This window comes from Parus major, chromosome 1, assembly GCF_001522545.3.
Source record: "Parus major isolate Abel chromosome 1, Parus_major1.1, whole genome shotgun sequence".
NCBI classification, from domain to species: domain Eukaryota; kingdom Metazoa; phylum Chordata; class Aves; order Passeriformes; family Paridae; genus Parus; species Parus major.
Window position 1 is genome coordinate 71,397,496 of NC_031768.1, and position 14,257 is coordinate 71,411,752.

General features: G+C 44.7%; 1 protein-coding gene across 10 annotated transcripts in view; it reads right to left on the bottom strand.

Annotated features, from left to right (window-relative positions):
- ZMYM2 (zinc finger MYM-type containing 2) overlaps positions 1–4,603 on the bottom strand; it is an 87,632-nt gene extending 83,029 nt beyond the window's left edge. For 4 of the 10 annotated variants that reach the window (XM_033515695.1, XM_015625638.3, XM_015625601.2 and 1 more), the window contains exon 1: positions 4,444–4,598. The gene's annotated coding sequence lies outside the window, so the exon portion shown is untranslated. Of the gene's footprint in view, positions 1–4,443 lie in introns of all 10 variants that reach the window. The other 6 variants (XM_033515711.1, XM_015625646.3, XM_033515705.1 and 3 more) reach the window with 4 other exon arrangements.
- Positions 4,604–14,257: the final 9,654 nt, after the last annotated feature.

Below are 14,257 nucleotides of genomic sequence, written 5' to 3' on the forward strand. Positions count from 1 at the left end.
GGTCACTGCCCTGCTCCTGCTGGCCACACCACTGCTGATCCAGGCCAGGATGCCATCGGCCTTCTTGGCCACCTGGGCATACATGGCATTGTATCCAACCAAGCCAACCACAGCAGCAAAGAATGCTGCTTAACCATCTGAGTAGGAGGTAAGGGATGGAGAATTACACGACAGTGGATACACAAAGCTTGTTCATGCAGTAGAAACCACAGAAACACCTGAGAACAGTCACAGATGAATCAGCACTTCTCTCCCAAAACAGGTGGCAGGATGAATAGTCCCAATGAAGTGCATTTACACCAATACATACAGCATGGGTAACAAAAAGGAGGAGCTGGAGTCCAGTGTGCAGCTAGAAAACTGTGATATTAAATCAATATAGTGAAAGTCCTAACTGAGGAGGCCATAACATGCAGCTGCATTCCAGAAGTCTCACACTTCTTCCTTCTACCAAACATTTCTTTTAGAAGTCTAAAACACACTATCTGACAAACTTCCAAATCTTGGTCCAAAATGAAGAATGGGTGCAAAATGAAGAAAGTAAATTGAGTAAATCATTCATACACCAAGTTGGTATCTACTGGTATCTGTGCCAACAGCACACAGGGCAAGCTATAAATATGGAAGACAAACTAAGCTTCATCTGAACTCTAATGTGTGAGAAACCCAGTTAGCCACATCGAGCATTCAGCTACTGAGATTAAATCACTGAAACAAAGTTGAAGAAGGTGAAAAGGAAACACTTTCAGCTGCAGAGTTAAACACAATTTCAGTGGACACAGAACTCCACTGCAACTTAGGGGGCTTTTAAGGCCCTCATAAGGCAAATATAACCTCAACCTTCTCAGACAGGACACATGAGTAGTCTTTTGAACTCTTCTCAACTCAAATTTCAATTCCTTTCCACAAATTGGTTGTGTTCATTGTCAATTGTGATGGAAAAAATAAATAGTTCTCCATGAACAGTGAATTTTCTGTTAATAACGATTCTTGATACAAGTTCTTAACCGAACTCCCTACACTGCTTTTGTTGCAGGGTGTATCAATTGAGTGCAAACTCAAACAATGTGACAGAACTTCAGTAATTCTGCACTTAAGTCCTCAAAACCAAATTGAAAACTTCTCGAACAACACAAGATGATTCATGATGCTGCAGGACCAAAGAAACACAAACCCAAACCAAACAACCCCAGCAAAAATCTGAAAGACACTGTACCAGCTTTGTACATCCATCTGTATACTTGAACAAGCTCTATAAAAGACAAAGAAACTTGCTTTTTACAGCCACTTTGACACTCTTGCTGATGCAAATCCCTCTTAGCATGTTGTTACAGGGTAAGCAACAGTAGAATGCAATCACGTATTTTAGGTCTAAGAGGATTAATAACAACAATATAAAGCAAATTTAGTATATAATAAAGAGAATTTATTGCTCTAATTAAGACAGTCCTCTATTAAAACAAGTTACTTTGTTTAACCACCTAATAAGGTGGCTGATGAGTTTGGTTCCTAGAGATGACCTTGCAGCACTAAGCATCAAATACATTCCCTCCCAGAACAGCATGGTCCTATCACATGCCATAAGGAGGCTGTACCATCATCACAGCTGGAGGAGGACAATGTGCCACCTACCAGGATGCTTTTGTGCAAGACATTTACTGAGCCTTAGCAAGTTTTACTGAATCTTAGCTATATGACTGTTCTTGGCAGTATTCTCATGTTTTCGGAAGCAGCCACACAAAGCTGCAATAATTTTTGTCAAACCAGCTCCAGTACACAACAGTCCCCCTCCTTCCAAAGCATTATTTGCCTTGATTGCTCCTAGAAGTAACTTTTTTTGACATGACGGATCATCAGAAAAAACAAAACAGCTGTTCGACTGGAATGCATAATGAATCAGAAATAAAATTAGATGGTAGCCTTGCCTCCAAGATATGGTAAGAGTTAAAAAAATTACTATTAAAATTTTTAAACTGCTGTAGCAAGTCAAGGGTTGGAACAGACCACTTTATTAATGATAACATGCCATGCAAACTCTTACAACTCCTTGATGTGGTTCGTAATTTTAGATGCTCAGAATAAATCCAGATCTGATGTCCTCATTGCAAGCAGTGAGGTTTTGCAGCGAACCACTCATTCTTTGTATACGTAAGCCACCAGAAAGTGACAAAGAAAGTTGCGAGCTTTGCGAATCTGGACAATCTACCATATAAAACGGCAGGGGGACAGAAATAAAACTGAAAAAAAAAAAAAATTCAAGATACGAGTGGCGTGGAAGACTGCACCACCTGAATCCGTGGTGTACACCCAATCAAGGGACCCAGAACGCAAAGAGAGGCGCTGCCTTTTTGTTTTGTTCTCGGGCTGCACGTTCCCAGCGGAGCCGCCGCGCTGCCCGCCGGCGCCTCTGGCGGCACAGCCCGCGCACCGCGCCCGGGCCCACCGCGGCAGCTGCCGAGCCTCGCCCCGTGCGCTCTCGCAGCCTCACTTGCTCCTTCGCTGCACTACCTGGCCATTTCGGAATCCCCCGTGCAGCTGAAAAACAGCCCCAATACTAACAAGGGCAAAAAACAGAGTCAAGTTACATCCCAGTCCTACCCACAGGGATTGGCAACCAGCTTCTCCTTAGCCAACCTAACACCCAACAGAGATCAAAATCTGCTCTGAAAATCCCACGCAGACAAAACACCGAAAATGCTCGCTATTGAGAACCTGTGGGTCTCCCCAGTGTCCTCCACCTTTTCGGGGAAGGGGCAAAACGGATGGCTCGGAAGCCCAGCCAAGGAACCCAACAAAACCACACAAACAAATCTGTGGGTGTAGAAAACCAGTCTGAATGCACAAAGAGACGATGAAGTGCGCTTCTCCATCGAAAACCCCTGGGTGATTTTAAATCTCCCATGCCTCTTCTTAGCTTCGAGATGATACGCGGGACACGCGATTCGAGCAATGGAAGGGGGAAAAAAAAAATTCAAGATGGCTGAAGGTGTCTGGTCACGGATTTTCATACACGCTCCAGAACTCTAGAGGGCACCCGAAATATGCCCTCCTCCTCCTCCTCCCTCCCGAGCCGGGTAACGTGAGCAGAGGCAGCAGCCCGTCGTCTGCCTGCCGGAGTTGGAACTGCAGGAGCGATGTCTGCAGCAGCAGCGCCCACCCCGAGGAGGAGCCGCCTCACAGCCATTACTGGGGCTTCGCCCCAGGGCAGCTGCTGCTGGACCCAGGAATTTCCCAACCCAGCCCTGGAGGGACCTCATTCCACCCCTGCCCGCGGAGAATACGGGGTGGAAGGAATAGTTCAAGCCCGCCGTAAGCAAGTCTAGCAAAGGCAGAAATAGATACACAAATAGCATTCACAATGGAGCTCCCTCTCCTTGTTGGTCGCTGCCAAGGCTGCACCAAACTGGGCTGGAGCCTAAGGGAAAGACACGGGGTTAACAGGGGGCAGCGAGGATCAGGCAGCGCCCCCAAGGAGCGTTTCCATCGCCTGGCCAGGGCAGGTACTGCCTGCATCACTCACCACTTCCCTCTAATCCCAATCTTTCAAAATAAATAAATAAACAAACAAATAAATTCACTGCCCTCCCCGGGGGCGGTGGGGTACTCCTCACGGCACACCCACGCCGTTTGTCCCCGCTGAAGGAAGGAGGGACAAGGAGCCCTCCCCGGGCGCCGCCGCAGCGGGGGCTCCTACCGCGAGTGTGGGGGACAGAGGCAGCGGTGGCACCCACGGCGGGGAGCAGCGAGTGTTACCTGCGAACTTGCCCTATCAGCCCTGAACCGGCGCCCGGGGGCCCGCGGGGCCCTCAGCGGCAGCGCCCCGGCGCCGGGCGAGCGCTCGCGGCCCCCGGCCGCTCGCTCAGCAGTTGCCCCTGGTCTCGGGTTTGCCCCCCTGCAGTCGACCAGCAGCACTACCGCCTCCAGTCCGCCATTAGAGGGACCCAGCCGAACAATACGGGAGGGGAGCAGCGGCGGCGGCAGAAGCCGCGGAGCGCCGGGCAGGGGAGGGGAGAGAAGGGGAGGGACGCACCCGCGGGGGGGCGGCGAGGGCGGTGGATGGGGGAGGCACCGGGGCAGAACAACAGCCGAGGCCCCGGCGGGGAAGGGAGGGAGAGAGTTAAAATAGGAGGCGCTAGAGCAGACCCGGCCCTTCCCCCAAATGCCCCTGCCCCCCCCCCTTTCGGGGCTGCCCCCGAGCGCCCCCCATTTACCCCCACCGGCCCCATCCGCGGCGCAATGGTTATGCGCGGAACTGCCCCCGGTGCCGCCCGCACACCCGCCGCCAGAGGTGGCGGCGCGGCAGCGGCACCGCGGGGTACTTCGCCCGGGTAGCTGGGAGGCACGGCGGCTGCTTTCCCATCCCCGCCCTGGGGGCAGCTGAGCACCGCCAGTCCCCCGCCAGCCCGCCCCGGTGAGGCGCAGCGCCCCGCGCCCCCGCCTTACCCGGCTCCCCTCCGCCTGCGGGCACGGACCCCCCCGCGGGGGACGCACGCACTCTGCGCTACTCCTCCGGCGCCTCAACTCTAACTCGGTCCAGTCCCGGGCGAAGCGCAGCTGCTGGCGAAGGGGAGGAGGAACCGGGCCAAGGGAGCTCGGGGAGATCCGCCTCCCTGCCCCGGCATTGGCTTTCCCAGAGGGCGGGCTCTGGCGCTGGGCTAACCGAGTGGGTGCGCCGCCCATCCATCAGAGCCGCCCGCAGCCGGTTGACCCTATAAACTGCCAATCTTCCTCCTGGCCATGCTTGGGGTTCTTCCCACTTTGATCCATCAGGTTTGAGGAACCCGGATCGCTGCCCACCGACCGGCTCGTTACCCATGCCCGAGGGTTGCGCTGGCGCTCCCCGCGCCGCTCTTTGACAGCGGCAACTTGCAGAAGTTCTCGGTGCCGCCGAGCCGGCTGCGCCCCGCCGGCCGCGGGCAGGGTGCGTTGGCCGTCCCGGCCGTGCGCTCGCTCCCTGCGGGCGCCACCGCTCCGGCCGTGGGGCGCGGGCTCGCCTCTCCCGCTCCGCCGCTGAGCTATAGGGGCTGGCAGTGCTTCTCCGAGGGTTCCCACTCCGCTCCTTCCCTCCCCTCGCCAGGGCTATGAACCTGGGGCCATTCCCATGATGGACAGAGCATAGCTAATGGAAGCGTTCCCAGAGGGAAAAGGGAGAGTTCACGTCTCCTAGGGAGGGCGCCTGGCCCCGCAGCCTGCCCCGCCAAGCAGCACCTCCTCAGCCGAGGACGCCTTAGTGCCCCCGCCCGCCGGGGGGAGGGCGCCATATCAGCCGCCGACATGGCTCCTGGAGGAGGAGGTGGTGGTGGTGGTGGTGGTGGAGTTGGTGGTGGCAGTGGTGGTGGCGTCCTCCATTTTGTCGGAAGCCGCCGCGGGGAGCTTGGTACCAATTCAAACCAACGTGAGGCGCAGCGGGGCGCCCATTTGAAGAGCCTCCGTCCGGCTTCCCCGCGGGAGAAGGAGCCGGGTGCCCTCGGCAATGCCACAGGGTGGGGATGAGCGCTCCAGCCAGGCGCCGGGAGCCAACTCTCCGCCCGCCCTTCGCCAAAATGGAGGATGCGCGCTTCCCTTGCGCGGCTCCTTCCCCCGCGCTGGCCATGGCACCAGCGCCCGCTCCTTCGAGGAGCAGGGGCGCGCAGCCGCCCGTCTGGCGCACTGGTCCCGCTCTGCCCCGTTCACCCATCCTCCTCTGCCCAGAAGAGGGAGAGAGAGAGCGCAATAGCCGCCCTGCCTCTTCTAGCCGGGATCAGTCCGTGTCAACCACGCGGATCAGCGTTCCCCGGCGAGAGAGAGCCTCTTGTGAGCGCAAGGAGCTGGGTTTCAGCGGCTGGCGCCATTTCCAGTCGGGGGCTGGAGCCTCCCGCGGGATCAGCCTGAGGGACAGCCTTCCTCACGGCCGGCGCAAGGGTCATTGAAGGGATGTTTCCTCTCTCTACCTTTGATGTGTTTGGCTAGTAATTTTCATGTGTGGGAGAAACGAGAAATTTTCTATTATCCATTGTCACAACAATGCATCTAATTTCTTCCTAATGATGACACCCGTGGACACAGGCTCCAGTCAACAACTCAAGCCAAAAGCTTATCTGGCACTGTTACTGTGTGTTGTCGAGTGGAATTAATGTGGGTTTGGTTTTGGTGGTTTTTGGTGGTTTTTTTTCAAGACATACTTCTCATCAGATGAAGCTTGGAAGGGCTACTTGGTGTGGAGGGACAGAGTTCCCTCAGGGCTGGCAGCATCTTGCTCATGCCTGCAAAAAAATATGTGAGCCGGTGGTAAAACAGCTCTAATACAACCATGGCCAAGGAGGAAAGTGCCATGGAGATGCACCATCACCCATTTTGAAGGTCTCAAAGTTTCCCTAGAAATTGAAATACATTTGATCTGCGGTGTCACACTATCGAACTAATTATGTAACCAGAAAACTGTTGAAATGTCAACATTAAATCCCATTCAGTCCATCGAGTCAGGTGGCTCCTGACCGTCTTCATCATTAGCCTGGAATATCTTCTACCTTGGTAGAACTCAAAGCCATTTTAAGTTGTCCTCCATATTATGTATTTGTCAGCATTCCTAGTCATATGTCTCAGGAAGATGTCTTTTGTTCTACAACAGTGCTTATTCATAAGCATTTAAGTTCGCATGGAGTTCAGAAAGAAATTCAAGAAGACTTAAATACTATCAATGGATGGTAGAAAACAAATGTTTTTCTAATTAAGAACACATTAAGAGAAGTCTATCACTCTTAGTAGTCATTAAAAAAGTAGCTGGAGAATACTTTTCACCTTGCCACTGCCCTAGCAAGAGACATTATCTAACAGTGTTATCTAGGACTGTTATGTAGCAATAGAACATCTTCATTAATGTTTTAGATTATGCAGCTCAATCAAAATGTAATGGTTTTGCTTGGACTTTTGGAACCGTATGAAATATGTTTATATGTTATAATACAATATAATATAATATATGTATTTATAAGTTTATAACTGCAGAGAACTGTTGTCCCCCTATAGACATGTAGCCTTAGTTTGAAATTTGTATGTTGAAATATAGTCAAAAATAATTAGACCATGATTTTTGTCTTATTTTTTCAACTGACATCAGGGAAAAGGACAAAAAGTTCAGGCACCCATATAAATTCCTCTTCCTCTATAGAACCATGTATAATTTAGATTACTTTTAAGAATAATTCATATAGAGTAATTCTTTTTATGGTTTGAAATAGTTAGCATTATCTCAAACACTAAGCAGCAAAATCTGTTCATGAGCACCAGAGAACTGAAGTGTATGTATTTATAGGCTTCACACCACTGCTTTCATGGACAGGCCTGATGTCAGTAACCTTACTAGAAAATGTCAAATGTATTGACTGGGAGTAGATAAATTCAACAAAACTGAGCCAACAGTTTGTTCATCAACTCACAAAAAGAGTGACATCCTCCTTTGTGTCATGGAGGAATATTTTCTTAAAAAGTAGTCAACTGTTTTTGGACTGAGAAGGAGTAATCTGATAAATTTTGAAAAGTTTATGTTTGAGCAGAAATCTTAAAAGCACTTAGCAAGCCAACCTTCAAGTGATGCATATTGTATTGTAAGAACAGGATGAACATAGTTTAAAGCTACCTCCTGCTGTCAGCATTACTTATCTATGATAAAGAATAGTGGCATTTGTTCCAGGCTTAGAACAACTTTTCTTTTTTTCCCCCCTACCATTTCTTCCAGTATTTCTCTTTCTTTTCTGTCCTTAATCTCACTTCTTTATCTACTTATCCTCAGTCCCTCTTGGCCATGACAAAGAAGAAAGATGTGAACAAACTGTATAGGTTGATGGAACATGTGTTCTCATAGTCATGGCATAATGGATTTCTGGTCTGCTAGTGTTTGCTCAATACAACTTCAAGAAATAGTAGTGGATATAAAATAAATTAAAAGCACAAAATCAAAACAAAAGAAAGCAGAATCTTAAAACACCTATGATCAGTAAGAACTTCATAATTTTGGTTTTATTATCTACCTCTATCGATATTATGTTTTTTGAGTTTCATCAGGCATAGCAGCTGTTCTTTGTAACCTAAAGCTCTTAATGAGAAGATACTTAGGAAAAAAAACTCCTTACTATGACAGTGGTGAGGCTCTGGAACAGGTTTCCCAGGGAAGCTATGGATACCCCTTGTCTGGCCATGTTCAAGGCCAGGTTGCATGGGGCTTTGAGCAACCTGGTCTAGTGGAAGGTGTTCCTGAGCATACTACAGAGGTCAGAACCAGATGTCTTCAAGGTCCCCTTCCAACCCAAATCAATCTATGATTCCATGATATCATATCTGTGTGTTTGTAGTCTATGTAACAGAACCCATAGTTTTTTTTTTAAATTGCAAAAAAATGCTTTGTACAGAACATTACCTGTGGTTTTCATTATGGTTGTTGAACTACATACACATTTTGTAATATCTATAAATAGATTACTATGTATCTATAAGTGGATTGCAATCAGCTGTTTAATTTGCAGTTTATTTACCCAAAAGTGATTGTTCTAAAGGTTAAATAAGGAGACAATATATCCCATCCTATAAGATTATCATTCATTGCCTAATATAATATGCTTTCAAATGACCTTTATGCCACATCCCTTATTTAAGTTTTGAAACAGTAAGTAACAACTTCTGATCTGAGCAACTTCCCCACAGAAGACATTCCAAAATTGAAAGGATCAGAATGTAATACCTACCAATTGCTCTTCTGAAACAATTTTAAGAGGGTTTACAAATATCAACATAATCTTTACTTGCAAAGTAATTTTTATTAATTTTTAAACATTTGATGGTTTTAGTTGGATAAATCTCTTGTCTTAATGAGAAATGGTATTACAAAACAGAAGATAGGATCTTAAAACTGAAAGAGATTTCTTAGGTCACCGAGTCCACTATCCTGCTATTAGAGGAAACTGTGTCATATAATCCCTTGCAGACACTTTTCAAGCCCCATCTTATGGTAGCCTGATATGTTTACCCCCTACTTCTGTTGCAAATCTGTTCCAGAACTTCATTGTTTTGGTGGTTAGAAACCTCCATTTAATTTTCAGATTAAATTTATTCAAGAATCCATTTGTTTTTGTGCCAATATTCATCCTTCAGCTTAAATAGCTCTTCTCCCTCCCTGGTGTTTAGCCCTGATATATTTATAGACAGCCATCCTTTTGCTAAACTAAATACAGATTTTTTAGTCTCTTCTTGCTCAACAGATCTTCAGTCCACTGGTCATTCTTCTAGGCTTTATTTCTACTCATCTGAGTCTGAACTCGCCTGTCTGAATGTGAATTCAAATTCCCATAATAATCCATTTTAGGTTAAATTACTACATTGTACAGTAGATCAATATTTCCATATTTCCATAACATATTACAGTCTTTGGTCTGTAGTTGCCTTTTTGTGTAAGTACATTAGATAGCCACCATCTATTCTACTGGTACCTATCTTCTTTTCTACTACTCAGTTACTGGGAAAGTTCTCCATTAACAGCAAAATTTTTGTTAGCCTCCAAGTGCATGACCTTACATTTTGCATTATAGCAGTGTGGTTTGTCATCATTGTGGTAATCATCAAGGTCATTCATTGTTTTCTCATACAGCATCCCACTGCAGCTTTGTTGATGCTGCTGCCTAGTTTTGTGAAACCAGCCACTGCAATAAACTTATTTTTCTCTTCTTTGCCAAACAATAAGATCAATCCCAAGACTAACTCCCAGATAAATCTACTAGAAGACATTATTCATTTTGGTACTCTCCTGTTTGATACCACCTGCTGCCATTTCCTTCATTCTGCTCCGATAAATATCACCTTATTTCTGTGATTCTCAATGTGTAGCAAAACTCTTCTGCTACTCAGTCCCTCTTTCCCCAAAAGCACTTTACTTAGTGATCCTTTTCATGAACTGTCTTAGCACCTGCCCCTTTAAGAAAGGACAAATAATTTTCATTTCTAACTTCTGAGCTCTGCCATTCAGCTGTCTTGATTAACTAGATCACAGTTTATTAAAATTTGTCTTATGAAATCAAGGGCTTTGGATATAGACCCACTTTATCTTCTTTCCATACAATTTACACAACATCAACTTTTAGGATCATTTTTTTACTACCAGTTTTTCTATACTGTCCTGTTCTCAAACTGTAAGTCCAAGTCTAAAATAGCATGATTTCATGTTGGGTTTGTGACATCTTGCTGAGAAAAGCTGTCAGCTATGACACTCAGCTATTTTTGGGGCCCCGCCACCATTAATATAATTTGCTCTCCAACCTACTAAATCAATTAAGTTAAAAAAAAGGGCGAATAGCTTTTTGCCACCTTAATGAATTTAAGTGACTTAAGTGTCAGCCAGGTACCGAAGACTCCACAAAAAGAGCACAGAAGAGTGTGCAGCCTGAAGGAGGAGAGGATGACTCCATTTCAGCAGGAGGGAGCTGTTGCATGAACTTAGCTTCTCATCTTACCATAACCTATCTTTGGAGCAGCATCTGTGTATGTATTCCTATATATAAAGAAAATTCCATATTCTTTCTAAATCCTATTTCTTTCTAGATTTTTTTCTTGTGGATCTCAAAAACTATTTGATTACAAGTATTAATCAAGTGCTGAATTTGCTTAGTTAAACCTCTTGTAGTTTCCTAAACAAGATCTTTCTACTTAAGAGGTTAAAGATCTCCTCCTGTGAGGTGTGTAAGAACAGTGCTGAATGAAAGAGCTTCTGTGTACCTTCACCTTTGTTTCTTCCCATTAAATCTGGCTTATGATATTCCTTTTTTCATCCTGGTATTTCTCATACTGAATAACTTGAATAAGATCATGGTCCATGGTTTCACCACAGGCAAGTTGCTTTATGATAAAGCTGCTGCCAAAAGTAGTAGTCCTGTCCTCTTCTCAGTAACTAGCTATTAATTTATGTCACCTTTCTATGGTGACATGCGCATTCTTGCAGCTAAAAATTGGCCAATTTTCAGTTGGACCAACATGTTGATCTTTCTGCATGTGCAGTCAGATGAGTGGTAGTGCCTGATAAGGGAATGCAGTAGGAAGTGTAGGGAAATAATGTGTATCCCAATTTTGAAACAGCAATATAAGTCTGCAGAAATTGAAGTGATGCTACATATATATAAAGGAATGAGTAGTTTTTGGCTGATGACCTGGCTTCCCTTTATCTCAGTAAGATCCACAATGTAGTTTTTAATTGGTTATTAGCATTGTTTAGAGCTGAGAGAAAAAAGCAAACTTGCAAAATATGAAATTACCAAGTGAATTTTATTTCATAATGCTTAAATTTGGTCAGTTTTTAAAGCATTCTTTAATATATTTCTTGTAATAAATTTAATTTAAAAATCAAATTATTAAAATCATAGTAAGATTCTCTTACTGCAAATCACTGTAATGATAGTTTGGCAATATTTTGATATGCACTTCATAGACAAAAACTGGAAAAAACAGTAATTTTTTATGAACTTTTTCACTTTCAAAGAAAAGCCATTTTTCTTCAGTTTCATTTAGTGTCTGACCCTGTTCTAGCAATGAACAAATTTGCTTTTTTAGGCAACACTTGTCCTTTCCTGTTGGATGAGGACTGTGCCATAGTCAACAGGACCATCAGGTTGGATTAATGCACTGCTCCTTTATATTCTAAAAGGCCATTTGGAAATATTAGTTAGGGTGAAACATAGTCAGGGCATTTACTAGAGAACCTTTCCACGATGGCTTTGTTAAACTGAAAGGTGGATGGGTGAATATTCTAAACAGCAGACTCCCTTCCTTGCCAGGAGACTATGTCCTGCACAGAGCCTTGCACATGGGAAGACTGCAGCTCTACTTCCCACAAAGAAAAGATTTTGTGATAACACTCTCATAAGACTCCTGACTGACTTGACCATTTCTGCCATTAAAAATACTACAGTCTTGGACGTGGGCTTGTGACGAGAAAACCAAAATTCTTGCTCTTTAAACACGTCATCATGGTGCAGCCTCTTTTTCACATGCACAGTTTTTTTCATCCTTGTTTGTAATAACAATGCTTTATCCTCAATTTCAGACCCCTCACTAGTACACCGTCACCCACAGAGCTGAATCTGTTGTGATCTTTTTATTTTTGTGATCTTTCAACAGTCCATAATTTCCTTTTAACTTTCTCATCTCTGAAGGTACCTTCCCTCAATCCCTTGCTCTTACTCTAAAACTCTAATTTCTTTCACCAACTTTTCTTCATTTAGTTCTAAACCGTTCTTGCTCATCATAAATGTGTTATACATGAAAATATAATTGAAACAATAAAAACTTTGCTAAGTGTATTGCCTTCAGGTTAGGAAGTGCAACATTCCCTACATCCCCACGCAACAACAGTTCTAAAAGGCCAGTTCTTAAAATCACAAAGAATTTGTGACATGGCTTTTAGGAACTGCCTTCTCTGCTCTCTGGATTTGCTGTTTCCTATCCTTGTGTCCCACTTCCTATGTTCAGCTCAACGGGCTGCTCCTTGTCCCACTTTGTCAGCTTATGGTGATTCAGGCTCAAAAATCCCCACCCTGTGATCCTACCCTCAAGCTGCATTAGTACAAATTCAGATTGGATATTAAAAAGTTCTTCAATGAGAGGGTGGTCAAGCACTGGAACAAGCTCTCCAGGGAAGTGCTTCTGGCCCCAAGACTGTAGGTGTTAAAGAACACCTATTTGAACAATAGTCTCAGATACATGATTTAAGTTGTCCTGTGTGCAGTCAGGAGTTGAACTTTATGATCCTCATGGGTTGCATAGAATATCCAACTCAGGATATTCTGTGATTTCATAGTTCCTTTGACATCTATCACTAGCACATGACAGCTTCACAAACATTAATGCATTTATCCCATTTTATACACAGAGAGCATACCATTAGTGTCAAAAATATGTGTTATTTGGCTGCCTGTTTTGGACGGCTGCATTTGTCAAGGATATAGCATTTATTTCTACACTTTATTTGGCAATCACATCTGACATCAACTTTGTTTGCAGCTGAAAAGTCTTCACAGCGTGGGGCTGGGTGCCCAGAAAGTGAAAAATACCTATTTCTCATCGCCTGTCCCAAAACTGAATTAAATGAGATTCAGCCATTGAAACAAGACAAGAAGATAATCCAGTGGTTCAGGAAATATTCTTCTGTCCAAAGAACACACTTTTTCTTCATGAAACCAATGCCTCAGTCACTGTACTGTGTAGTTTTTGTACTAGAAATGGTAAATACAAAGAGTCATACGATCAGCAGGCTACTTCACATCTTATTGTGAGCTCTAGATAGCTTGTGTACTGAAATAAGTAAGAAATGCCCTGTGGTTCAAACAGAATGTGATCTCTCACAGATAAAGGACTGTATCTTCCAGGAGCTTGAATTAAGTCTTCACAAGTAACCTGAATTTGAATGCTCTCTGTTTTCTGAATGTTTTAATGTCTGTATTTTTAAAACTTCCCAAATTACTTTTAGGAGTTAACTAATCCAGAAAAACAACCATCAGAAATTCTGTCTTGTTAAAGCAAATTTACATCCCTGGGGCTCATCCAAAAAGTTCAAAACTCACAAGTTTATAGAACAAATCCTGGTGGCATAAGCCAGTAGCAAATGAAAGCGGGAAAAAAATACAATCCGTGAATTCTGTGTAGCTTGATCATTTTGGAGAGACAAGGTAAATTGTTAGGTTGTCTCTTTACCTTAGGAATCCTGGGTTCTGAGCTGTGTTCAAAAAGACCATACATTCCCCTTTCTTCTGCACCACTACCTGCCCTGCAGCCTATGTCTCAGTCTTCCATTTTCTCACATCTTAATTTCCAGTTTGAAGATGCGCATCCTGGCACAGTTGAGGCTTATATCCTAGTCCCCGATTTCTTGAAACGTCGTTCCAGCTACAATTCTTTCCTAATCTCAGTAATCATTCAGTCCCTTCAAGCATATCTTCTCACATTTATGTATTCCAGCACTGTTTCCCTGCTCTCAGTTCTTGGCATTTGGGAATAATGACAGAATTTGGACCTCAGACTGGAGCATATCAATATGTATGTAATCAAGAATTTATCAGTCACAAGCTAACTTGTGCAAACAGAAAATTTTCAAACTTACAGGAACATAAAAACAAAAGCAGTCAAACCAAAGGTTTGTTTAGCCCAAGATCCCATCTCTCACTGTGGCCAGGGGTGGACATCTAGAGAATAGCAGAAAACAGCAGCACATGGATACCTCCCAAATACTGTCCCAGCTTCCATCTTA